The 27,535-nt window shown below is 50.9% G+C and overlaps 2 long non-coding RNA genes across 3 annotated transcripts in view; one reads left to right on the top strand and one right to left on the bottom strand.

Moving 5' to 3' along the window:
- The window catches only part of LOC309873108, a 61,176-nt gene extending 37,155 nt beyond the window's left edge, over positions 1–24,021 (bottom strand). The window contains exon 1 of the long non-coding RNA XR_014316194.1: positions 23,958–24,021. This is a non-coding gene — a long non-coding RNA (uncharacterized lncRNA). The remainder of the gene's footprint in view (positions 1–23,957) is intronic.
- On the top strand, positions 909–19,567 carry LOC309873107. Of its 2 annotated transcripts, none has more exons than XR_014316192.1 (2): positions 909–1,196; positions 19,236–19,567. It is a non-coding gene; the product is annotated as an uncharacterized lncRNA (long non-coding RNA). The 2 variants fall into 2 exon arrangements; XR_014316193.1 differs by lacking the exon at positions 909–1,196 and adding an exon at positions 17,768–18,616.
- Positions 24,022–27,535: the final 3,514 nt, after the last annotated feature.

The following is a 27,535-nucleotide window of genomic DNA, read 5'->3' as shown; positions in this document are numbered from 1 at the left end:
CAAAACTGTTCAAAGTGAAAAGTGAAAGTCACCCCCATTGCTCTTCCCAGGATAGCCCCTATCCTCTGGGAGAAAGTCCCCCAGGATGAAGGCTTCGGGACTGTGTCCGTGGACCCAGGGCTCCAGTTCTGTCTTCCGGAGCACTGGTCCCTCCCTTCTGCGGCACAGTGTCTCATTTCAAATACAGTAAATCTTTGGATTCGTTGGCAGGTCCCACTGTGGACAGTGCTTCAGTGACCTGCAAAGGATGTTTCCTGTGTATGACCCTGAGGAATATATGTGACCTCTGTGTCGCTCTGTTTCTTATCTGTAATGCGTGTGGGGGGTTAGGACACCATGGTCCTTAAGCACCTGTTGCTCTACCCCATCTCTGTGTCTAGGCTTCTCCCCCTCAAATGAGATTTCTGGTTTCTTTTTCTGCTATTATCATTTTCTTTTTTTGCCCCGCAGAAGGGCTTGTGTCGCTGTGCAGAGATGAGAGAGCTGGAGTCACCTTCTGGCTGGCTCCCTCTGCGACACTACCAATCATGTAGCCAGCCCTTTGGGACTCTAGTTTCCTCATCTGAGAAGTGAGGGACCAGGACTGTCTGATCTCCAGGAGACTTTCTGGTTCTGACACCCCTTGATTCTCCTATCCAAGGGTCACTCCTCTGATCCTAATTGGACAGTGGCTCGGGGCAGGTTTTTGCTGCTTTCAGCACAGGGTGGAGATGGTAGATTCTGGACAGGGGACCCGCTGGGGGAGCCGGCCCCTCTTCTAGAGTCCCTGAGTCAGCTCCTCATGCCCTGACTTCGCTTTTTCATCCGGAGTGTTGTGAAATCCCAGAACATCACCCACGCCCACTCTCAACACTGAGTACATTTGGAGCGCATTCCAACACCAAGTAAGAGACATTTGGAGATGACATCTCACCTGGGAGCTTGGGAACCCCTGCTCCTTGTCCTTGTGTGTGATTTGAAGGGGGCTAGGATGGTGCCTGTCCCATGTCCCAGGAACCCTCTGCACCACACCAGGACAGTCAGTTCCCCTCCTGATGTCCCACATCAGGGCCTGGCCCACTTCCCGAGTGGGCTAAGGAGCTGGCAGAGTGGTGAGACTCAGAATCAGCTGGGGTGCCTGAGGAATGCAGATTCCTGGGCCCCACTCTGGAGAGCCTGAGTCTGTAGATCGAAATTGCATTTATCAAGGCCTCTGGGTGAGTCTGAGGCAGGGGGTTCGGGTGCTGCACCTTGAGAGACACACGTGGGGCTTGGGGCGATGGGGGGGTCAGAGCCCACTCCTGTTCTCACGTTGCTCATACCACGGGCAAGGAGAAGCCCGGTGGGGAGCTAATAACGCTTACCTTGAAATGAGCGCAGTAACATGAGTCCCAGGACCGACAGATTTTATTCCTCCTCCCACCCTCCAAAGTAATTCGGTGCTTACAAAGCTTGGCTTTGTTCATTAAGAGGGTTTGACTGTGGCATTTTTCTGCAGGGGGCCTGCAGGGACGGTAAGTTAAAGTTAGCGGCAAGAGATGTCGGGCTCCCTGGTCTCACCACCGCCCCTGCTCGGTCTGCTGCATCTGAGGACCCATTGGTGAAGGACAAGGGGGCTGTCTCTAAGGCCCGTTGAAGCTCTGACCTTCTGGCATGGGGGGAGGGGACGAGGAACTGTCCTCATCTTATTTTAGGTAGGTAGTTGTCATTTCTGTTGCTTCTGAGCTATCCCTTTTTCTAAGGTCAATCGGTGAATTTGAGTGTGCAAGGGCGCTTCGCTACGGGAATGATTTGAAGAGGCGGCTTGTGAAGGGTGAGCTTATGGTGGTTCCAGGGGGCTTGCTCAGCGCCCGCTGCCGAAGAACAATGTGGCAGAGGCATCCCTCAGAGGGGAGAGGAGCGAAGTCACAGCTCCACAGGCCTTCAGAGGAGGAATGTGAGGTTCATGGGCTCCTGGCAGGACATGCCACCTGTGGGGTTCCAGGAAGATGCTCTGGGGCCATGTGTCACCACTGGCCATGTTGGCTCTACCCATCGGGCTCATCAATCTGGTCTGAGAGCTGGACTTAGGGGTGCTCTCTTAGTTGGGGCTGCTGCGACACGGTACCATAGACTGGGCAGCATATTAACACTTAATCTTAGAGAAAAGGCCAAGAAGCCTGGGTGGCTTATTAATGATAGAAACGTATTTCTCGAAGCCCTGGAAGTCCGAGGTCAGGGAGCCAGCATGGTCAGGTTCTGGTTCTCTTCCGGGTTGGGGCCTACCAACTTCTCACTGTGTCCTCACATGGTGGAAAGAGGTGAGGGCATTCTCTGAGGTCCCTTCTATAAGAGCACTAATTCCATCACTAGGGTTCCCCCCTTACTGCTAATCAGCCCCTCCTCCTGAAACCACCAGTGTGTGTGGGGGTGATGGGGTGGATAGGATTTCAGCTGATGGATCCTAGGGGGGCACCAGCATTCAGGTTGCAGGTGCTTCTGGGAACTGGTGCCCTGGGCATCCCCAGGGGCATGTTGTGATGGCTGCAGGTTGAATCCCGTCGCAGTCATGTATCAGCTTGGGTAAGGCGTTAACTTCTCTGAGCATCAGTTTTCCCATCTGTAAAATGGGGTAACGTTCCTTATGTTGTTGAGAAGATTGAATGAGCTAGGCAGGCAAACTGCTTTAGCACAGTGCCGGATGCGGAATAAAGGTTAGACTTTATTATTATTAGTCACAGAAAGTGGCAGAGCCCCGAAATGAGGTCTGTATTAATTTGCTCAGGCTACCATAGCAAAATAGAGCAAAACAGACCAGGGAGCTTCAACACCAGAAAATCATTCCGTCACAGTTCGGAAGTCCCAGACAAAGGTGTTGGCGGGTTTGCTTTCCTCTGAGGCCTCTGTCCTTGACGGCAGCCTTTCCACCTTGTCCTCATTGGTCTTCCGCACGCACACACGTGTGTCCCTGAGTCTGTTTGTGGCTGCAAATTTCCTCTTCTTCTGAAGACACCGTCAGACTGGATTAAGACCCACCCTATGGGCTTATTTTAACTTAATCACCTCTTTATAGACCCTGTCTCCAAATAAAGTCACATTTTGAGGTGATGAGGGTTAGGGCTCCACATGGGTTTAGGGACACAAGTCAGCTTGTAACAAGGGCCGGTCTCTGGGCCAGGATCTCCGAGGATCAGACAGAAGAGGCCCCCCCTATAGGGAGCCTGATGTGAGAGTGGGGCACAAGCTTGCATGGGGGCCACGCTGTGGCTGCCTGGGCGGCCCATCCCTCGGGACTGTGCTGCCAACTGCTGCACATCTAGGGTTATGGTTGATGGCTGGGTTTGCAGGGGGCCCAGCCTGGCCCATGGGGTTGACATCAGCTCCACAGGTGGCATGAGGAGGTGAGTGTGCAGGATACGGAAGGGAGAGCAGACGGTAGCTCTAGAAGAAACAGGAGGATTGCATCCTTGGCCATTAGGGGGACAAAACAAAGGCAATTTTGGGGATCCCTGGGCCCCCAGCCCAGCTCTCTTGGGTTCACAAAGCTCTTGCTTTCTTTCATTGGGTCAGGAAACCCTTTTAAGGAAGACAGTGATGGGTGTTCTGGCCATTTAGGGCCTTCTCCTGGCTCTGGTCCACGCATTTCTTTAGGAAATGCAAATCTGGGCTTTAGCAGACAACCAGGTAGCTGGGGTGTAGGTCCTCAACATCTTGGAGGCTTTCAAGGACAGGCCTAGAGCCCGGCGTGGGAGCAGGTGTGCCAGTCCACTAACTTTCAACCCCAGGATGAGCTCGTGAAGGTCACTTGTCAAGCGCCCTCTTCTCCCCTTCCCACTCTTCTCTTCCATGAGGGTCCTCTTGAGCTACTTTGTGGACTTCCCCAACATCCGGGAAGATCTGTCCCTGCTTGGGTTCCTGGACTCAGCATCTCTTTACCTGCCATTCAGCTTTGATTTTTGGCGGAAGGCGGGGTCCCAAGGATGGCATCCTGGCTCTTATTGCTGGAGTGAGGGTGGGCAGTACATGCTGTCGCCACGAACATTCCAGCTCCCTCACCTTGATCTCAAGGCTGTCTTTTCAGCCTTTTATTCACATCAGTTAGCTAAATGGTTTGGGGGATTTGATAGTGTCTCTGTTCATAGTCATTCTGAGGGTGCTAGAAATGGAAGAGGTAATTCTTTTCAAACCTTTGAGCTGTGTCAGAATTAACTTAGAGTTTCTGACTGAGTCCATGGCAGAATGTATTTAGACACAGTCCTTTTCTGGGGAGATGTGTTCCTGGGACAGAACCCCCAAATCCAGACTAGAATTCAAACTATATCTCCTACTTAGAGGGTCTTCTCAAGCCAGCCCTCCTTCTAGGGGAGCCAAAACACTCTGGAGAACTTGCTCAGCTCCTATGGACACCAGGTTGTAACCTTCTTGGAAGATAGTCATGAAGTGCCAAATGCAAGTTCTGGGTTCAAATCCTGGCTCTGCTGTTGACGAGTTGGGTCTTCTGGGGGTGTTTCTGAGTCTTAGTTTCCTCATTTCTGAGCCATGCGTGATACATATGAAGTACTCAAAAAATCATAGCTGATTTTATTCTTTCTTTAAAAAAAAATTCTTTGAGAGAGAGCGAATGAGTAGGGGGAGGGGAAGAGGGAAGGGAGAAGCCGACTCCCCACTGAGCAAGGAAGCTGACCTGGGGCATGATCCCAGGACCCTGAGATCACAACCTGAGCCAAAGGCAGACGCTTAACTGACTGAGCCACCCAGGCGTCCCCTGATTTTATTCTTATTGTTATCATGAATTCAACTTCCTCAGCCCAAATGGTGCTGGGTATAGTGGTTTCCCCTGGAGGGAGGATAAGGTGGAAGAAATAACCCTGGAGCCACGCTGGTCCTCAGGGAAGCTGATGAGTGACAAGTTGGACAAGAGTGATAACAGCCAGCTGGAAGATTCTGCTCGGGGGAAGAACAACCTCAATTGTGGGAGAAAGCCAAGACAGGTTTAAAATATCTGAAGTACGCCTTCTGACATGTCAAGATAATGCTGCTTACCCTTCTGGAAATGCAGCACCTAGCTATGGATTTGGTTCAGAGATGGGATGCTCCTGGGACATCTGACTTTGTTTTGGGGAGCAGAGGGCCATAGGATCCTCCTATTATCCTTGCAAAACTTGCAGAAACCCCTCTTGCAACTTCACGGGTTCCCTTGTGTGGGCCCAGGAAGAGCTCAGACTCAGGGGACAAGGGTTGAGGAAGACACTTCCTGGCTTCGATCTCTATCACCCCCTCGGTTGGGAAGTTTTAGACAGAAGTCAAATAAAACCAAGGAAGTGCTTGTCTGCCTTCTCCACCCTCCAAGTGAAAGCAGCTGGAAAGAAACTACAGGAATTCAACCGATCCTCCTAATCCACTGTCACGTGGGATCAGAGCTCCTTCTTGCAGACAGTGCAATGGCACAGGCTCTGGGGCATGGTGGGTAGAATCCCAGGCTCCAGAGTGGGGGGTGCCTCCAGGTCTGGGTCCCCACTTACAAGCTGTTCTTCTTTTCTTTTGAAATTAATTTATTTAGTTGAGAAAGAGAGATAGGCAGGCAGGACAGAGGGAGAGGGAGAGAATCTCAAGCAGACTCCCTCCCGAGCGTGGACCCTGATGTGGGGCTCGTTCTCATGACCCTGAGATCATGACCTGAGCTGAAATCGAGAGTCTGATGCTTAAGAGACTGTTCTTAAATAGCCCCACAAGCTGTTCTTAAATAGCCTCTGCCTCCCCCTTGCTGAAAAGGGGGTGATAGTAACCATGCACATCATAGTTGTGTTGTACAGATACAATGAGACTATAGATGTGAAATCCTGGACATGTAGGAAGCAGTGTTATCTCTTACTGTGATTACTCTCTTTGGGATGGGATATGTGATTTGCCGGTAGGCTTCTTGGGAATATTTTGCTAATTGTCATGAAGTACTATGTGTCCTTTGAGACCATTATTATTATTATTTTGAGACTAAAGGCTTTTGGTCTTCTAGAGGCCTCTTCTTCTTCTTCTTTTTTTTTAAGGATTTTAATTTTAAGTAATCTCTACACTCAATGTGTCTTGAACTCCCAACCCCAAGATCAAGAGTCGCATGCCCCACTGATGGCCAGCCAGGTGCCCCTCGAGAGTCTTCTTAGTAAGCAGTCATTCGAAGCATTCCAGCAATTGGCCTTCCGGGTGGCTTGCTGGGCAAGGACCTGGGATGGGCACAGGGGGAGCGTCCGGGGTTGCAGAGGGACCCGGAAGAACACTGGACCAGATGACAACGGTTCTCTGACCCGACCTTTTGCCCTGGGCTGCATTCCCCAAACCACCCATGGTATTTGAACTGAAGTCTCGCCCCCAGGATTGTTCTGAAGTCTTGGTGGAGAAGAGATGAGTTGAGACCCGTCCTTGGCATGTGGAGGTGATACTGCTGGCCCACAGATAGAAGGGCTGGCTGAGATGCCGGCCCTCCCTGGAATCCTGAACCGATCTCTCCACCAACCTTCCCATGACTGTTTTTTGAAAATGTCATGAGTTTTTGATACTTACTTCAGTCAGCATCTGCTGAATGGCTGCTGCTGTGCGAGGCCCCCAGAATGCAAATAGGTGAGAGAGATCCCAGTCTGTAAGTCCAGCGAGGTGAGGGCTGGGGGCTCTTGGAGCTCCCTGCTGACAACTTCTTGTCCCCTCCCTGCTGGAGAAGGGCCAGGAGGGCGTTCTCCGCCTGCAGGCAGCAAGAGCAGAGGCTCCGAGGAGGTGTAACAATGCGGTTCATTCAGGAAGTGAGTGGCCTCAGATGGAGGAGCAGGTCGCGTGGGCGGGTCAGAGTGCCACCTGGGAGTCCTTATCTTTGGGGAGTGGGAGTCACTGGAGGCTTTTAATATGGGGAAATGACACCAGCTGGCTTTTGTTTTTCTTAGCTATCACAGTGATGGGTATTGAACATTTCTTGTGATAGGCATTAACTAAAGGCTTTACCAAGTTCTCTTTTTCTTTTTCAAGATTTATTTATTTTAGAGAGCGAGTGGGCAGGCAAGTGAGTGGTGGGGAGGGGCAGAGGGAGAGGGAGGGGAATCCTGAGGCAGTCTCCCTGCTGAGTGTGGAGCCCAACGTGGGGCTTGATCCCAGGACTCCTGAGATCATGACCTGAGCCAAAATCAAGGGCCTGCTGCTTAACCAACTGAGCCCCCTAGGCATCCCCCAGGTTATCCTATTTAAGCTTCTTACAGAGGAGGCTGGGAGAGCCCACGGAGCCCAATCGTGTAGCGGCAGATGAACCTCCGCCTCTCCAACAACCAAAGTCCTTGCTATCCACGGCTCCTCCATCTCCCTGCACCTCAGAGCCCCGTCTAGAACGTCTCCCTCATGGGGTGGTTTTATGAACTTGGCGGGGGGGAATACTTGGGCACTTGGTACAGTGCCTGGCACCCAACAAACGTTAGTCACTGTTATTTTTAGCATTGTTGTTGTCATCTGTTGTAGAGAGTGCTTGCTGGTGTGCCAGGTGTTGGGTACCTTGAAGTTTGAAACCACATGAGCTGGTGGGAGTAAACTGTGCTAATAAACCAATCCTGCCAGAGCAGGGTGCTGACTAGGGTGCACGGCAGGAGTCTGCCTGCACCCACCCCAGTTGCTGTGGTTTCCGACTTGGGCACCTCGTTCTCTCTGTCCTGGGTGCCTCTCCAGCTCTGGTCTGGGTGACCCCATTCTCACAGCTCCTTCTCTGATGCTTCCTGCTGCACCCTCTGGTTTCAGTTTTGCTACAGCTGAGCAGAGGCTCACCCCACCGGTGGCAGAATGGTGGATGCACTGGAGGGACCGAAGTCCAGGAGGCTGTTGAAAGTGTCCAGGGGAGACAAGGTCAAGGCTGGAAGGGCACAATCATGGGAATGGAGAGAGAAGACAGCTTTTGGGATATTTTGGATTTAAACGGATAAGATGTGGCATTCTGACGTCACAAGGAGAAGACAAAGGGAGATGTGAAAAATAAATAATATCTCTCACTTCAGTGGCCTGAGGACCCTAGTGTTTCCCTTTCTGTGCTCCCTTCAGTGGATCTTATCCATTCCTATGGCTTTTAATACATTTCTAGGATGACAATCTAGACAAGTTCCCAATTCCCTGAGCTTCAGCCTTGAGTGCCTCGCTGTCTCTTGCTCTCTTCACTTGGATGAAGTCCATCTCCAAAACAGAACTCCAAAAATGATTTGTCTGCCTTACCCCTAAACCTGCTTCTCCATTTCAATCAATGGGACAACTCTTCCTTGTGTTGAAGCTAGAAAATATGGGGATCACCCTTGATGCCTCCCGCTTCCTTACCGCTGGGCTCCCCCTCATCGGCTAGTTCCCTAATTGCTTCCTCGGAAATACATCACAAGGGAAACACGTCACCATCTGCACTGCCGCTGTCCGGGGCCAAGCCACCCCCATCTCTCACTGAGGTGACTGTGAGTCCACACTGCCTCCCCTCTTCTACTTTGGCTCCAAATTCCAGCCACGGTGATCTTGTAGGAGCACGGATTCCACTGGACTGTTTCATCTTCCCTCATGAATTCCAGCTGCACTTAGCATAGCAACCACCACCTTCCAGGGACTTCCAAAGTCCTACACAGATCTCAGCTTCATCAGACTCCCCCCTTCCCTTCACTCTTCTCCAGCCTCACTGGTTTCCTGGCAGTCCCCATAACAGGCCGTGTCTTTCCTTCCTGGGGCACTCACCCCTGGTTCATGCTGTTCCCACTGTCTGGGATGCAGTGCCCCATCACTGCCATCGCTTTTCCTTCTCACCCTTCAAACTCCAGCCTAAATGCTCCCCCTTGGGTCACTGCCTACAGCCTGAGGAAGTAACACATCTTTCTCAACATCCTCTTTAGTTTATCTTCATTCAGAGCATGGACTGATCACTGGCTGAGATCTGTTACCTGTTCATCTTGTGTATTGTTTGTCTCCCCCACCTGGAGTGTCAACTCTATGAGGCTAGCCAGGCATATAGAAGACATTTGTTGAGTTAGTAGCCAGTGGATGAAGAGGGAACACACCGAGGCACCACGGAGGGCCAGGGGAACCCCGATATTCAAGGGGTGAGCAGAGGGGCTGTCAAAGGGTCATGGAGACTTGAGAATGAGGGACAGGAGAGAAGTGTCAGTAACCAAGAAGGGAAGGACATTGGTTGGGGATGCTACTGGCTCCAGGTCATGGCAAACCTGTCCCATGGTGAAGACAAGAGATGATTCTTCTCGTAGTCAAAACGTTTGGTGGCAATGCTCTGGGCCAGTGTTGCTCAGGTGCTCTTAACCTTCCCTCAGCCTCAAGCATCACATCGTCACACAACTGAGTTCAAAGACAGGAAACCGGGAGCAGGGTGGGGCAGACATCCTCCTCACATGTTTCTCTCTTCTTGGTGGGGGGTGAGATGGTGAGAGTGCTGCCCCCAGAAGACTCCAACAGGTGTTCCTCCATATTCCACTGGTTAGAAAGGACACATGCCTGCCCTTGGACCAGGGACTGGGCCCACCTTGCTGAAATACAAGAATCACTTTCCTGTCTTTGAACAAAGTTGGGATTGTGCCAGCTAAGGAGAAGGGGAATGGCTTTTGAGTAAGCGATGCACCGTCCTTGCTCTAGGCACATTGCACAAGGAAGCGTTTTTTCTGTTGGTCACATAGGATGGGTATAGAGCGGAGGCTGCTGGAGTTGCTGCCCGTAGACTGTGTGTGGCTCTTGAGAGAGTAGTTCCCATAAAGTGGTTGGGGCGGGCTGTCCACTACAAGCTTACGAATTAGTGGGAGAGATTTAGGAGAGGAAGGTAGATGACCAGGAAATTTGATGTTGAAGGTAAGAGGAGAGATGGGACAATCTCTGGCCGCAGGAGGCAGATGCAAAGAGATCCTTCCAGTTTGGGGCAGACTTGAAGATGTTTACTGGATGAGCCAAAGAAGCCAGCAGGAGAGAGGGGGAAGCAGGATGGGGTAGTTGAGTCCCTCGCCTTGAAAGAGGCATGGGGGGCGGGGCGCCTGGGTGGCTCAGTGGTTTGGGCTGCTGCCTTTGGCTCGGGTCATGATCTCAGGGTCCTGGGATCGAGCCCCGCATCGGGCTCCCTGCTCCGCGGGAAGCCTGCTTCCCTCTCTCTCTCTCTCTCTGCCTCTCTGCCTACTTGTGATCTCTGTCTGTCAAATAAATAAATAAAATTAAAAAAAAAAAAAAAAGAAAGAGGCATGGGGATGGGTTGAAGTGCACAAGACGGGTGGCTGTTACTGGACAGGGTGGGGAGGCTTTTCTGGAGACTCAGATGCCTTCTGAGATGGGAGAAGGGTCGCAGGATGGTGAAGGTGCCCAGGGATGAAGATTCCCCTCACTTTCCTTTGTGTGACAATGGGCTCATGCAGAGAGCTAGCTCAATGGGTGACCTTGACCTTTCCAAAGGTTAGAACATTTGTTTTAACATTCTGATATAACAGACTAACAACACAACAACAAAACCACCCCAGGTCCATCTGCACTCCGAAAGTCCAAGGACAAAGACTGATCCTTGGGTTTTCTTGTTTCAGCGGAACAGAGCCTCTCAGCACATGGTCAGGGGCGTGGTTGTTATACTGTCTAGAGCATGCAGGACACTTAACAGACAGCAAGAGCTTCCAGATCCTGCCGCCGATGGGCAACAAGGTGGAGGGGTGCATGCCCTGAATTGGTCAGAGAGGACTTGGGTCCTAGGTCCAGATGCACCACTTACAAGCTGGGGTTTGCTGTTATCCTCCAGGCCTGTGACCTCATCTGCAGGGGGGCTGGGCTGTTGACAGCTCCACTCCTCTCTCCTCTGCCCACAGCTTTAAAAATGTGGATGCTCCTTACTGGGAGCTAGGGGAGGGCCTTCCTGCCCCCTCCACATCCCTGTCTGGGGAGTTTTGACTCTGCTCAGTACCCCTTGGAACAGGACAGTGTTTTCTTTCACCATTAACCCTGGTCCCTCACTTCTGGCATCTTCTCCCCTTTGTTTTGGGGAATGATGGCATAAGGCCCAGCTAGTGGGATTGGGAGCCAAACCTTTCTCCTCTATTTATTCAGATCGTAGCTATGGATGCAGCAAAAAGCAAACAGAAGTTTGACTAGATATATGGGCTCAATATTCCACAACATTCAAAGCCGGTGCCTACTTACGTAGGAGGCATAAAACACAACATTATGTTAAAATGAATAATGGCCCCAACAGAAAAAAAGAGGTTATTTTTGAAGAAAAAATCCTTAGGAGGCATGTTCAGATGCTAAGTTGGTCAGATTGTCTTCTCAAGGGCTTGTTAATGTCCATCCACACCCTGTGCTATCTCTCGGGGTGAGAGTTCTAAAGGGGACATGTCTTCTCTTAGGTCACCCTGTTTAGCTGGCATGTGGGGTTGGACGTTGACCTCAGGAGGGTTCTGTGCATGTCTCATGGCTTCGCTGGGGGATTCCGATGTTGGTAAGGAGTGGGGGGGCTGGGATCCCGGAGTCCCATCAAAGCTACTGCAGTCAGATCAGTCCTGCTCATCTCTGCATCGCTTGGACTCCGCTTCTTCATGACCAAAACGTGACCAATGATAGTTTTGCCCTCATGGGGTGGCTATGGGGATTCGATGAGTTTACACTTGGGCAGTGTCTAGGAAAGTGCCCGGATGGAATCAGTTACTCAACCCACCATCACAGAGGGCCGGCAACTTGTCCATTACACCTTGTGGGAAGGAAGCCCCAGGTGCATCTCTGCCCTCACGGAGTCAGCATCTAGCTGAAGAAAGAACATGGACCTTGTAGAAATGGATAGAGAACCAGAGCAGCCTCCAAGACCAGCCCTTCCCGGTGGCACGGAGGACTTCCTGGAGGGCCAGCAGCTGCTGGGTGGGGCGCGCCATCAGCTGGCCCTGCTTCATCTCCTGGCCGCCAAAGCCGGGAGAAAGGAGAATCTGGTATTCATTGTGTGGTTGTTTCTAATTTCCTTCTGCTTTCGAGATCCTCTTCTGAGGGAGAACAATGCCCTGAACAAGGCTCAGGCTTCCTTGTCCAGGCACCCGCCCAGCTGTGGGGGTGGGGGTGCCGGAGAGAATGCAATGGCCGGCACTCCAAGGGCAGATGGCGTTTGACTCCTGTCCTCTGAGAGCGCTGGGGACGGGCGGGATTGGTGGCTGGTTCGAATCCCAGCCTATTGTTTGCTGTTATATCCCTGGGGCTTTGAGCAACTCCCCCCATCTCATTTATGAGTGTTATTTATAAACTGTCCCTGTTTGCCGAGGAAGGACAGTCTTTCCTGTACTGCCAGCTACAGGTACTGATACAGGAAAGTTCATCTGAGGCTGGACCTCCCATGGCACCTAGATTCTAGAGCCACTAGGTTGCGCCATGTTCTCCCGCCACCGTAACCCCGGCAGGAGGAAGTGGTGCTGGGTCCTTGACAGCATGGCTCTGGCCAGGGCCAGCGCCCGGACCAGTACGGGAGGGATCCTCAGAGGGCCTTGGGCTGGGCATTTCCCCAGCCCATGTCTTGTAAGTCTGATGGGAGCAGAAGGCCCAGGACTGGGACCAAGGAAAGGGCACGATTTCCGTACCCCTTTCTGTCTTCATACTTGTCCTCTTGTTTGTGGATCTCTGTACATTCATCAGCTTTGCTGGGGTTCTCTTTTACCACGGGAAATCAGAATGAGTGACCCTCAAGGGGAAGCAGGGCAGGAGAAGATCAAAGGGCTGGCTAGGGTCTTGCAAATCCACAGGGCTGTACTGAGGGAGAGGCCAGGGGAGCGGCAGGGGGGAACCCGATGTTGAAGGACTAGGGCTGGGCAACTGCCTCTAAGCGGGGGTCCCGTACTTAAGTCCATCGGTGGCCACCATCATCCCCTCTGCACCCCCATACCCACTCTGTACGCTGTTTGTTTAATGGTCCTCTTGAAATAGATTTATTTTTAAAAGCCCACATTTAATTACAAAGAAAGCTTTGTCACTATCATAAATAAAATCTGGCATTTTTCTAATAATGGTCAGCACAAGCTCATTACTGTTAAAATGAAAATATTCATCATGGACCTGCTAAGATCTTGAGCCTTGTGTGAGTTCTTGGTGTGGACTTTCACACAGAAGGGCGTCTCCCTGGGCGTCTGATGGTGACATTGGGGGTGAGCTTGGTGCTGGCGAGAAGTCATCGAAGATGGTTCAGGAAGGCACCCTGCTGCTTGACCTGAGGCTACCGGCTCCATGTCAGCATCTTCAATGTGGGAGAATGACAGTGTCTCCTTCAGAGGCTGGGTGAGGACGGACCCAATTCATGTATGTATAAGGTGTTCAGAACAGGGTCTAGGGTCTAGTAAGTGCTCAGTAGGGGTTAATAGCCACCATAACTTGGGAGGCTCCAGCCTTAACTTGGGGGCTGCCCTGGGGATCCCATCACCTGCCTGTTTGGTGACAGGGCCGGCCAGAACAGACCTGATCTCCAGGCTCCCTCCCGCCCGGCTCTCCACCCACCTCTGTTCCTCTCCAACTCCTCCCCTCCGACAGGTGCACCCAGGTGGTATGTCCGTCATTTCCCTCACGATGACAGAATTAAAACTAAGATGTGGTCATGGCGTTAGTCACCTCAAAACACTCCCGTTGGCATGGGTGGTCATCGGTGCCCACTGGAGGCTCTGGAACGGACTCTCAGGGATCAACGCTCCCATGCACACGCGGGGGGCTTGTCCGATCCCAGTCTGCTGTTCGATCTGAGCAGCCCTGGTTGTTTCTGGAATAGGACCTGTGGCTTGGAGGGAGAAAGTTGCTGTGGGAAGCAGTCCCAGGTTCCCTGGTGGGACTGGAAATTCTGCCTCCAGCCCTGGAATTTTGACTTCCTGTTTGGCCTGGCTTTGTTCCCCCACATATTTGGCTGTGGTGTATCCTCTCCCTCCCCCTCTCGGGATCCGTTTCCTCATCTGTAAAATGAGGGGGTTGCACTAGATCGTATCTAAGGCTCTCTTCAGCTTGAAAAAGCTATGATTTGCCTCCCACCCTCTTGCTGTTCCCTCAGGCCTCTTGATTGACAGAGGAAGGTGGGAAGGAAATGGGCGGACCCAGAAGAGCTGTGCGTCCTACAGCGTAAGGGGCGGGCCCCATAGCACAGGAGTTTCTAGCCCCAAATATCTATGACAAGGGAGGCTGGGAAACCTTGCATTAAGAGGGGTTGAAGGGAGGAAAAAGCAAAGACATTGTAAGTGCCCTAGAAATGACAAGTGAATGATGATAAAAGGGCAAATCCGGGGGTGGGGGGGGGACATGTGTGGGCAAAAGTTTTATAAAGGGGAGCAGCGAGTGTGCTAGGATGGGAAGAATGTGTCTGCCCAGTGATCCCAGTTAGGGTGTCGGAGTAAGCCGCTGGGCTGAGAGTGTAAACAGTCCTGAGGGGGACTGATATCTTCCCCAAATGTCCCTTCTCCTTTCTGGCTCATTTTGGAAGACGTGTTCCCCAGCACCCCCAAATTAGGGTCTCTGGAATTACAGAAATATAGCCAGTCCGCAGGGGTCCTCTTTGATGCTCTAGGTTGGCTTTAGGATGACAGACTGGTGGGTCCCAAGACAGGCAGTCATTGTCCTGTGAGCAACACCAGGCAAACCAGTCATGGTGAGGTTTTCTTTCTTTCTTTTTGTAAAATTAAATTTATTTATTTGACAGATAGAGATCACAAGTAGGCAGAGAGGCAGGCAGAGAGAAAGGAGGAAGCAGGCTTTCCGCTGAGCAGAGAGACGATGTGGGCCTGGGATCATGACCTGAGCCGAAGGCAGAGGCTTTAACCCCCTGAGCCACCCAGGTGCCCCATGGTGAGGTTTTCTGTTCGAACTTCGCTCCTTATTGAAAAAGCTGCTAATCTCCGACTCCAGAGGAAGATACAGGGAAAACGAGATTAAAGGAAATTAACATAGAGTGGATGTCTTCATGACCTTGGGGGTGGACAAGATTTTCTAAAACAACACCGAAAGCACTGACTATAGAAGAGAAACTGGTAAATTGAGCTTTATCAGAAGTATAACTCAACAAAAAGCACCATTCAAAACATGAAAAGGCAAGCCTCTGTCTCAGAAGAAATCTGCAATACATACATTTGACCAAGTGTTCACTTTCAGGATCTATGAAGAACCATCATAAATCATGATGGTTTGGGAGGCAAATCATAGCTTTTTCAAGCTGAAGAGAGCCTTAGATACGATCTAGTGCAACCCCCTGACCTGGGTGGCTCAGTGGGTTAAGCGTCTGCCTTGGGCTCAGGTAGTGATCTCAGGGTCCTGGGATCGAGCCCTGCATCAGAATCCCTGTTCAGCAGTGAATTTGCTTGTCCCTCTCCCTCTGCTTCTTCCCTTCCCCCTGCTTGGTTTTCTCTGTCTCTCACTCTCTCTTAAATAAATAAATAAGTAAATAAATAAAATCTGTAAAAAGTCCTTAAAATAAATCAGTAAGCAAAAGATGATGACACAATAGAAATTGGGCAAAAGACTTAATACTCACAAGAGATCGGGGCACCTGGGTGGCTCAGGGGGTTAAAGCCTCTGCCTCGGCTCAGGTCATGATCCCAGGGTCCTGGGATCGAGTCCCCCATCGGGCTCTCCGCTGCTTTGTCCTCTCTTTCTCTACCTGCCCCTCTGCCTACTTGTGATCTCAGTCTATCAAATAAATAAATAAAATCTTTAAAAAAAAATACTCACAAGAGATCATATCCAGATGGCCAAATGAACTATGAGAAGGTGCTCGACATCTTTACTCATGAGGAAGATGCACGTTAAAATTAACCATGAGGACATAGCACTACACACCCACCAGAGCGGCTAGAATGAAAAAGTGACAAGACCAGGGGTCACTGGTGATACAGAGCCACTGGAACTAGCATACATCGCTGTGTGGACCGTAGAAATGTACAATCCCGTAGGAAACCTGTTTGGTAGTTTCTGTTCAAGTTAAAGATACGCCTACTCCTTCACTCAGTTATTCCTCTCCGGGTATATGTATCTAAGAGATACGACCACACAGAGATATGTACAAGAATGTTCAAAAGCATTGTCTCCAAACTTGAAGTTCCCATCAACGGCAGGTTGAAGCAGTAAACAAACGGTGGCATATTCCTACAGTAGAGTATGACATGGGAGTGAAAGATGACATGTTATAGGATTTCATTACTAGGAAGGTCGAGAAGAGGCAAAGCTGACATAGGAGAGGTCAAATCTTAGTTCTGTCTGGTGGAGCAATGGACTGAGAGGGCACATGAGAGAACTTTTTGGGGTGCTAGAAATACTCTGTGTCTGGACTGGGGTGGTGTTTATATAAGTGCATATATGTAAATGATGATCAGGCTGTCCATTTATGCATTTTATTCTATCAAGGATTTATTTATGTATCTGAGAGGGTGAGGGGGTGGGGGGTGCTGGGAGGGTGGGAAGGCACAGAGGGAGAGCGAGAGAAATCCTCAAGCAGACCCCCTGCTGAGGGCCCCCGGGCTTGATCGCAAGGTCCTGAGACCATGACCTGAGCTGAAATCAAGAGCTCAGCAGACTGAGCCACACAGGTGCCCCAATTATTTTATTTTATTTTAATTAATTTAACTTAATTTTATTATTTTATGTTATTTTAATAGCATTTAGTTAATGTATAGTGTCATATTAGTTTCAGGGGTACAATAGTGTAATGCAATCCTTCCATACATCCCTCTGTGCTCCTCACACCAGGTGCACTCCTGTGTGCTTGACCGTGTATGTGGTAGACTTTGATTGAAGAACATGGAAAGAAATGCAGATTCCTATGTCCAAGGGAAGTAGTGACAACAGTAATTTACTGAACACTCAATGTATGCTAGGTGTTTTATATAGATTATTTCATTGACGTCATCCAAACCACCCTGTCAGCTAGGTATTATTCTCATTTTAAAGAAGATGAAACTGGAACTTCAGAAGGTAAATAGCTTGCAGAGCCTCACCGCTGCGAAACGGAAGAACTGGAACCTGGGCACCGCAATCTCTGTTCTTGCTACTTGGCTTGGGATCTTAGGGTGATGTAGGTGCTGCATCAAAGCTTCCCCTCCAAGCATCAAAGCCTTTGATACCATTAAAAAAAAAGAAAAGATTTATTTATTTGTATTTGAAAGAGAGAGAGCGAGCGACAGCAAGAGAGAGGGTCCGGGGGAGGGGCAGAGGGAGAGGGAGAAAGAGAATCTCAAGCAGACGCCATGCTGAACGTAGAGCCTGATGCAGGGCTCGATCTCACGACCCCAGGATCACAACCTGAGCTGAAACCAAGAGACGGATGCTCAACTGTCTTAGCCACCCAGGCACCCTGATACCATTTTAAAAAAAATTTGTTTTTTTTTTAAAAGATTATTTATTTATTTATTTGACAGACAGAGATCACAAGTAGACAGAGAGGCAGGCAGAGATAGAGGAGGAAGCAGGTTCCCTGCTGAGCAGAGAACCCGATTTGGGGCTCGATCCCAGGACCCTGGGATCATGACCTGAGCCAAAGGCAGAGGCTTTAACCCACTGAGCCACATAGGCGCCCACCCTGATAGCATTTTTAAAGAAAACATCATCATGTCTCCTGACATTCCAGGATTAAATCCCTCTACTGTCTTAAAAAGAAGAAGAAAAAAAAAAACCCGGCATTGAATGGGGAAACTTTCCATGAATTTGTTCTAATTGGGAGAAGAACCTGTGGTTTCCTACCCGTCCTGCTCATCCTAACTGTTCCGTGTTGTAAATTTTCTGAGGAGAAAGCATTGGCTACAGAAGTCAATACTGGAAGCCAAGCTTGAGCTCCAGTTCACTCCTCTTAAACCGGGAGGCTCTCAGGAAGTTATTTAGCTTCTCAAAGCCTTTGTTTCCTTGTCTGTGAAGAGGGGACTTGGTACCTACCTTATAGTTTCACCGCAAGGGTTGAATGAGGTCATACCTAAGAAGCCCTCAGCCCAGCAGCAAGGTCATAGCAAGTGCTCAGTAAAGGGTAGTATAGAGATGTCGGAGCTGGGGCACCTGGGTGGCTCAGTCATTAAGCGTCTGCCTTCGGCTCAGGTCATGATCCCAGGGTCCTGGGTTCGAGTCCCGCACTGAACTCCCTGCTCGGCAGGAAGCATCTTTCTCCCTCTCCCATCCCCCTGCTTGTGTTCCCTCTCTCTCTGTCTCTCTCTCTCTGTCAGATACGTAAATAAAACCTTAAAAAAAATGTTGGAGCTGATACTGAGTTGGTTTCACCCAGGGCTCTTAAAGCTTAGCACCTTTCTCCTTCAAACAGTTCAGCACACATATTAAAAAAAAGTTACGGGAATGATTTCTCTAGAGTGGAGACACTTCGGGTGGGGCAGAGTCTCAGTGCTTTAGTTAGAGGTGGGGGGGGGAGGTCCCTTTCAGCTAGACTGGTACGACAGAGGTATTAGCTGGGTAGGACTTTCAGAAATGGATAAGATCTTGTCACAGAGAAGGGACCAGGAAGGTGAGGGAGGGAGGGGTACCTCGAGCGCAGGGGGTGCGTCCGGAGTGGTTAAGCCGACCGGTTTGGAGGGCGCCAAAGATTTATGTAGGAACTACTGGAAGATAAGCTTAGAAGGGAAGACTGGCTCCGGATGAGGTCCCACTAAGGACGCTGGACTCCGTCTGCAGGAGGAGGAGTCACTGACCATGGTTGAGCAGGGAGGGGGTAAGATGAATCCAGGGTGGGCAGACCCACATGGGGGGGGGGTCAAAGAAACTGGGCCAGGAAGCCAGCGAGGAGAGAAAAAATGCAGGGTCTGGTGGGAAGGAGTTCGGTGTGATCTGGGGAGCGTGGGGGAGGACTCCTGAAGTCTTGGAGTCAATTTCTTGAGTTTACAAAGCAGAGAGAAAGTCTGTGTGGAGATGGTCATGAAAGGGATTTCGTCAAGGCTAAGACTGGAGGGTGCGTGCCTCATCCCTTCCTGAAGGGGTCCTCCCCTTCAGTCTGCTATTGGCATGTCCTCAAGAGCACCGTCTCTTCTTCCGGTTTTGGGCTTGCGCGGGGCACCCTAAGAACAGACACAGGCTCTCTACAAACATCCTTTCCATCCTCACAGCCTAGGAACCGCACAGAGGGTGGTGTTTCAAGACCAAAGCAGATCCAACAGCAGAGCAGTGTCCAGACCTATCCTCCGCAAGACAAGACTTTGTTTAGATGCTGTACCAAGGGGTTCCTCAGGGGTCGTCTCTTAGCTGGCGCAAAGCTAACAAGAGGTCTCCCCGTTTTATGGAGAGATGCAAATGGTGTTTTGAATAAAATTCCCTTTGTTATTGTTGTTTTACAGGGCTGTAGCAGCGGCCAGGAAGAAAACCGCCCCCTCTGAAAGTTGTTTTGGTGACTGTTCTTTGGAGCATTGTTCTAAAAATGGGAAATTACATACTGCCGGGCCAAAGGAAACAAACACCTGCAGTTAAAGGCATACCTTCCTCGAGGTGGCTTTTAGAGCCCAGCCCGTTCTGGGTGTAGGGCTGCCGCAGGAGTTCCACTTGGTGCATCTCTTCTTTTCTACGGGGATCGGGCGTGGGCTTATATTTGTAACCAGGGTGGGCTTGGGCAACTACCGGGCTCTGGTGATTGTCTTTTACTCCTTCATCCAATAAACATCTATCGAGCATCTCTACTGGGTCTGCGTTGGTTTTCACTACTCCCTTCCCTGGCACCAAAGTTCAGGAGAGGGGGCCACGTGGGTGGCTCAGTGGGTTCCAGCTCTTGATTTCAACTCTGGTTATGAAGTCAGGGTGGTGAGGTCGAACCCCGTGTTGGGCTCCGAGCTGGTCGAGGAGCCTGCTCCAGACTCTCTCTCTCCCTCTCTTTCTACCCCTCCCCCATTCTCTCTCTCTCTCCCTCTCTAAAACAAGCAAGCAAACAAGCAAATAGAAATGTTTTAAAAAAGGGTGTACCTGGGTGGCTCAATGGGTTAAGCCTCTGCCTTTGGGTTGGGTTGTGATCTCGGGGTCCTGGGATGGAGCCCCGCATCGGGCTCTCTGTTCAATGGGGATCCTGCTTCCCCCTTTCTCTCTGCCTGTTGCTCTGCCTACTTGTGATCTCTCTCTCTGTCAAATAAATAAATAAAACCTTTAAAAAATGTTAAAAGAAAATCACAGGGAAAGTTGGCTTCCAGTCACCACTTGTTCAATTTTCAGAAGTCAATGCATGACTTCTGCCTCCCTATATTGGGGAACCAGACGGAGCCCCAGCACCTTCTCTTCCTCCTCTCTCTTTCCTCTTTATTCAACTACAAAAATAAAAATGTTATTTTTTAACACGTCACTCAATATGTTTCTTTAAGTGTATGATTTTTCACGGTTTCCCGTTATGGGGCTACATACAGAAGTTCTCGTTCTGTGCTGTGAGACATCAAAAGGTAATTTTTTGGTTATCTGGTTAATTGTTAACACTTATCAACCTTGCTATCATTGCAAAATAATCAGGTCTTGAAACTCATCAAGGGTGAAATGAATACATTTCAGGTCGATTTGTGGTTTAGGGAGAATCCAGCTGTATAAGCTGATCTCATCTTTGTTGGGAGCAAGAAAGACAGGAGCAAGGGGGAAACAGCGAATGTCCAACTTTTTGGAATGCATTGACTTTGGTTAGAACTTCCTGCCCAGGAACATGTGCCTTCCTTCAAGGGGTTGGCCAGAGAGTGAGGGCAGATCTTTCTTGGGAGTCAGGGTTATCTCTCTGGGGACCACTTGGTGGCTGATGTGGTCCTGCCTGGAAGAAGAGAGATGGGGATAAAAAGGGTCTGTAACGTTTCGTTTACTGTCTTGGTTTCCACTTTGGTCTCAACTCGTCCACCAGAGGCTCAAAAGAAGGACGCTGTGCTGGATTCGTCTTTGAGGGCTTCCTCACCAGCCCCCACCCCCAGCCTCGGCCCCTTTTGCTTACTCAGATTTTCTTTTTTAAGATTTTATTTATTTATTTACTTATTTGACAGAGACACACACACACAGAGATCATAAGTAGCCAGAGGGGTAGGCAGAGAGAGAGGGGGAAACAGCTCCCCACTGAGCAGAGAGCCTGATGCAGGGCTCGAACCCAGGACCCCAAGACCATGACCTGAGCTGAAGACAGAGGTTTAACCCACTGAGCCACCCAGGTGCCCTGCTTACCTGGATTTTCTAACTTTTCTTTAATGACTGGCAAGATAACACAAATTTAGAACACATCCTTGTGGGGCTCATGTTCGAGAGGAAAGCAGATAAAAGGGAACATGCTCCGGGGAGATAAGTTTGCCACAGAGCCTAGATGAGGCGCGTTGGTGGTAGCGAGAGCCCCCGGGGCTCTTGGGGCTGCTGGGGCAGGGTGGGAAGAGCCCAACAGCTGAGTCTTGAAGGAACTACAAATTTTGCTAGATGTAGCAGATAAAAAAGACAGGATGCCCAGTTACACTTGAATTTGAGATCAGAGATGGATTTTTTTTTTTTTTTTTTTAGTGTAGCTGTGTCCCATAAAGAGCACGGATCATGAAGGGTGGAGTGTGGGTCTTCAGGTGACTTTGACAAGAGGGGGTCCTTCAGTCCATGGGAACTTCCTGCAAAGGTGTGGAGATGTGAACAGCAGGGACGTGTTGCCTCTTTCGGGTGTAAACCTGTGTGTCTCACAGTAACACAGGTAAGTGCCCCCTGAGGAAGGCAGTCTGCCCACCGGGAGGATCCTCTGTCCTGCGCTGGTGGCATCCGATTTCCTGTCTGCTCGCCCTTCCTTCCATCTGTCTGTCTTCCATAGACCACACACTTGGGGCTCTCTGGGGGAACAGATGAGCAGTGGGACCTCGGTCTTCGTCACCAGAGAACCTGTGTGAGGGGACATCTTGCAGAGGAGTTTGCACACTAAGCCTCCAGACCTGTAGCTGCCACCGGATCACCTTTATTTTTAAAGGTTTTATTTATTTAAAAGAGAGAGTTGGGGAGGGGCAGAGAGAAGGGAGAGGGGAGGGAAAGAATCTCAGACAGATCCTGTGCTGAGTGCAGAGCCCGAGAAGCGAGGCTCAGTGCCACCACCTGAGATCATGACATGAGCAGAAACCAAGAGTTGGACACCCAACCGCCTGCGCCACCCGCGAGGTCCCAGGAGCCCATTTATTAATCTGCTGTGAGGAAAGTCTAGTAGACTAGACGAGCATACTCTCTCCTGGAGGGAGAAGTCCTGGAGGTTGGTGGGTGAGCACCGACTCGGTCTGTAGGGCCTGGCTGAGGGGACACCCAGTCAAGGCTCCCGGCCAATGGATGCTGCGGTGCTTCTCCTTCCTGCTCAAGACCGCCCCATCTCTCGGGCACTGCTGTCCAGCCCTCCTCTCCGGCACGCCAGCCCTTTCTGTTGGACCAGCGGGGGTACAGGTTCGATTTCCGCTTACTCGATGCCACCCAGGTTCTTCACGTGACTCCCGCAGCTCCCTGGCGGAGCGCGGGATGTGGCAGAAATCTTCTCTCTTCATTAGGGGTGGTCTCTTGGTTCATCCCCGCAGACGGCTCACTACATCCCCGGTCTGGGAATTCTCCAGCCTCATTTGGAGGGCAGCCTTATTCCCAAGCCTCGTCCACTGCTGCACCCCCAGGGTAGGTGGGGGAAGCAGAAGCCTTGGAGGCCAGAGCCACAGGCAGGGCCCGTCTCCGAGGAGGGCCTGCCGTGCCGGGTGAGGAGTCTTTATCCTACAGGAGATCGGTAGCCCAGAAGGATTTTAAACAAAAGCCTGGCATTTCTGTTTGATTTCTGGCAGTCATGGGTAGAGTATTGTGGAAGGGGAGCACGACTGGCCTCTCAGAGACGATTTCGAGGCTGAATAATGACTCCCAAAGAGGCCCACGTCGGAATCCCCAGAACCTGTGCCTATGTTAGGTTCCATGGCAAAGGGGCCCCAGGAAGGGGACAAGGTCAAGTGACACTGAAGACACGGACTTAGAGACTGATTGGACACATGGGGTTGGGGTGGGAGCCCGAAGACCCTTCTCCCGCCCAGTACCCGGAGGCTCGCTTCTCATCTCATCTGTCCCGCCCGGCAGCCCCTGACTGAGCCTCCCCCCTGTCCCAGGGTTGAGGAAGTACCTCTCGAGCCACTAAAACCACGGAAGGGAATCATAAAGGACACACCGTAGTTACGAGCATCTCAGTTAACACAGGATGGTCGGGCACCGCAGACCCACAACCACAGATACGTTGAGTTAGTAACTAGACTTTTGTGAAGGGCCATGAATCTCTTCATTTGGTGGGGAACAGATCTAAGTTCCAAACCCCGACACTGGCTACTGTGCATGAATCTATTTTTAGATTTTTTTTTTCTTTGCGTGCACTATAGTTTTATAATTTTAGTTTGCTCATGGAAAGATGTAGGGTGGCTTCCTACAGATGATTCATTCTCACGATGTCCCATGTGCCCATTGGTGTGTTCTGTAAGTGCTTGGGAGGAGCGTTCCCTAATTACATGTTTCGGGGTGCATTGTTTGTGGAACCCCGCCGGCATCCATCCAGGTGTGCTTTATCGTGCATCTGAAGCCACTGTGAGGGGCGGTCACCCTACGGAGGATTACTATCCACCCGTCCCCTGACTTTCACAAACAGCAGGCCTTGCCTCAGCCATAAACTAGGCATAATTTTATCCACACCATCTTGATAAAGTTGATGAGGGCTGGTTTTGCTTCCTCTTCCTGCCTTGTGAGTCATTTAGAGATTTTTTTCTCTGCCAGCCTAACCTCAACTGTCTCATGTGTTGAGGGTGGAAAGCTAGCTCGCCTGGTGATCAGTCACTTCAGGGGACACGTTGACTTAGAGCAATGGCAAGTGGGGATTTTGCAATGTGACGGCCAGCGGTGTCTGAGACTCTCAGCCTTCTTTCCTTCTAGAGTAAATGTTCCTTTGTTGGCAGATGGTGGGGGCGACAGACTATTTTCAGAGACCACGTTCACCCACATTCACACTGCAGTGGATAGTGTGGTCGAGGAATATGGTCTTTCCTCTGAGCTCCTTAGAGGTATGAAGACCAAAAGGAACACAGTGCTAAAAATACAGTTTCTTGGGTTTTAATTTATTTTTTGTGTTTTTGCTTTGTTGGGATGCATCATAAGTTTTTTCTTTAGAGACTTTGTGTGTAATGCTTCTCAAATGCAGGAGGCTTACAGTCATTCACGGGCCTCCCTGTGTTTTAGTGTTTGGCATATTTATAGTGAAAATGGCTGATTCTATAATTATTTTTTTATATGATACAAGGGTGGACAAACTTTCCCTCTACCTCTCCTCTTCCTTCTTCAAATGTAGAAACCGTTCTTAGCTTGAGGTCCATTCAAAAAACAGGTCATGGATGGGGCACCTGGGTAGCTCAGTCGGTGAAGCATCTGCCTTCGACTCAGGTCATGATCCCAGGGTCCCGGGATCGAGCCTCACATCGGGCTCCCTGCTCAGCAGGAATCCTGCTTCTCCCTCACCCTCTGTGCTCTTACTCTCTCTCTTTCTGTCAAAGAAATACATACATAAATAAGATCTTCCAAAACAGGCCATGGCTTGAATGTGGGCGGCTGGCCAGAGTGTGCAGACCTGAGCTCCAACTTATGCATAAGCACATGCAGACAGAAAAGAACCCAACGAACATTCCTGCAATTCTCCCACTTCCTTCTGCTTCTGGCAACATGCACCCCACAGATTCGTGCTCTTTCTGCGGCTGGGGCCAGTTCATCTTGCATTCTGCTCTCTTAAAATCGAACACACATTTCCGTGTTGACTTCTCCTATCCTCGTGGACCACCTACGTCTCAAGGCCCCTCGAGGCGGACACTTGCTGCAGTGTAATTGTGTTTCCTTTCATCTCGAGGTACCTGTGTCGTATCTGCCCTAGGTAAACACTTCCCTGGCGAATAGGTAATTAAAATTCTGAACCTTTTATGGCCCTGGATTCTTATCCGTTTGGACGATACTCACCCAGGTGGAGGTGGTGAAGGTATGTGAGCTGATGATGGCCTGGATGCGGAAGAACCCAGGGCCCGAGCCGTGAGGGAGTGAGTGTAGGAGGTGGGAGAGTTAGGAGGCCCCCCACCAGGCTCCCACTTTCTGCCAGGAATCTCTTTGGGAACGGCCAATCTTGATGACCTGCTCTGGAATTTTTACCACCGGAGCCCCTCCTTTGTCTCACAGTCCCTCAGCATTGTCCCACAGTCCCTCAGCATTGTCCCACAATGAAGGGTGGGGCCTGGTGGCCTTAGGACCTGTGTGTGGACGTGTGTATGGACATGTTTGGGGGTGGGAGGACGATGCTCATCAATCTTTATTGGTTTGGCAGATTCCTGCATCTGAAATCTCCTTCTCTGCAATGCAGGGGTGGGGGCCTGGGCTCTGGAATCTGGGTTGTGTGAAGACTAAGTCAGAAATGGCAAGAATGCCCCCTAGCAAGTAAGCCATCTAGAAAGATAATGACTAGGTTGTGCTTTCTGCAGCCAGACTTGAAAAATGGGGCAGAATGAGGTCGAAGGTCAGCTCCAGCACCCCCCTCCCCATCTTGGCCCTCTCGGGTTGTAGATTCTGTTGGACTCGCCCTCGGAATCGTCTGGGAATGGAATTAATACTAATTCCCAAAGGGCTGACACATCGCTGGCACCCTTGGGCCGGCGGCAGCTTTGTTTGTGGGACTGTCCCTGTGATTTCTCAGAATTCTGATTTAAAAAAAAATTCAGAAATCAAATTAAAGCTGTCATATAGACGATAAAAGGGTCCGAGGAAGGCGCTGTGTTTCATCATCTGTCCAGCGCTGCGGTGTGCAGGGTGTGGGAGCCCCAAGGCCCGAGTACCGCCCCCCCACCCCCGCCGCCCCGCTCCGCTCCGCTCCCCGACACCTTGGCCGACACCGCCCCCTAGAGGCCGAGGCAGCCCCGGGGCGCTAAGGGTGGGGAAGGCGCGTCCCCGCCCGCCCGCGGTGCTGGCTGGGAAATTCCGACTAAAGGGCTCTCTCTCTCCACCGCCCCCTCCCTCCCCGTGCTCCACCGGTGCCCTTTCCGGGCCCGCCTCCCCTCTGCACGTCCTCCACTTTCATTCAGTGTCCGCGGATGGTGTGGCCAGGCCGGGACCGCTTGCCACGGAACGGGGAGGGGGTGTTTTTTTGGGGTTTTTATATCCACAAGGGACACAACATTTATGACAAGTTCTATACTTTGCACATTTTGTTTTAGGGCCATTTTGTAAACCAATCAACAGTACTTCGGAGATGTTGGTGCTTGGGGCTAGTGCAAAGGCCCTGAGGTGGGAAGGGGATTTGCTCTTAGAAAAGCAGGGACCTGAAAGCAGGGAGGGAGGGCGGGTGGGTGGTGGCTTCAGCAGAGGAATAAGCCGGAGGAGGTGAGATCCCGTGATGGGCAGGTTCTGCATTTAAGTTTCTTAAGAGCCCTGGAAAACGTTCGAAGGTTTTACTCCGCGGAGAAGAGGGGGTGGAAGGGGGTTTTCATGTGATTAAAATAACTTTGTTAGTTGGGAAGAGAATGGACTTCAGGGGCACCGAGTGTGAGCTAGGAGGCCCCCGGGTTGTGAAGTGACAGGTGGCTGGTGTGGCCCGGACAGGGGTGGGCCTATGGACATGGAGGGAGTTCCCAGACGGCTTTGGAGGCTGACCTGCTTGGCTGGATGCAATGGGCACAGCCCAGGGCAGGGTCAGGGACACCCGTCCTTCTGGCTGGAGCAGCTGGGAGGCCGGATGCAGAATTGACTGAGATTAGACACAGCCTGGGGTGAGGGGTGGAGCGTGAGTTTGGTGGGACAAGTGCCCTTTGAGAGGCGGGGGTAGATGGTCTGGGGAGGAGGTCTGGGCTCTTTTGGGGACAGGTAACAGAACCTAGAGGAGAGTTTCTTTAGACAGGTTCTGAATTTTCTCCTGGGGGTCCAGGGCTGGGTTCAGGGGGGCTTCGAGAAGGGAGTGGGGTGTCCCAGGCATCCCCCTCACCCCTTGCTTTACCCTCTGCCTGGAACACTCTGTCCTCCTCCCCTGGTGGCTGGCTCTTGTCCCCCCTTTAAGTCTCCTCTCAAATCCTAAGAAGGGGGCCTCCCGAGCTACAGTTGGCCTTTCCAAGCTACTCCGGGTCACATCACTCCATGGATTTCTTTTACGGTGTTTGTCGTTGTTTCATGTACTTGTTTGCCGACTTATTTATTTATTTATTTGCCAGAGCGAGTGAGCTTTCCCGTGGGATTACAGCCCACGGAGAACTGGAGCCCCAGTCCATTCACACCGCCATACTCGGGCCTCCGCCCGCTCCTGGCCCAGAGCAAGTGCTTTACCCATACTTGTTGGGTTATGAAATCTGCTCCCGGGTCCCCATAATGCCCAGTGCCACTATGCGCACATCGAAAGTGCCAGTAAACATCTAGGGATTGATTTCATGCCTGAAGACTCCTTTGTCATAGAAGACAGTCTCTTTCTGCAGGAAAGTTGGCTGAACAGGGACTCAGGGAATGGGTTATGGGTGCGAGTCAGAACGTGAGAGCATTACCCCATGGACGGTGGACAGCAGTAACCCAGTGCCGACCTGCCCTGTGTCTGTGACACTGCTCCCCCCCACCGCCCCCGGATCCTCTTCTGGGCAGAGACGTCCTTAAAGGAAGACTGATATGA

Source organism: Mustela nivalis (genome assembly GCF_964662115.1).
Source record: "Mustela nivalis genome assembly, chromosome: 9".
Taxonomy (NCBI): Eukaryota; Metazoa; Chordata; class Mammalia; order Carnivora; family Mustelidae; genus Mustela; species Mustela nivalis.
The sequence above is the reverse complement of the archived record's forward strand: the minus strand, read 5'-3'. Positions and strand labels throughout refer to the sequence as shown.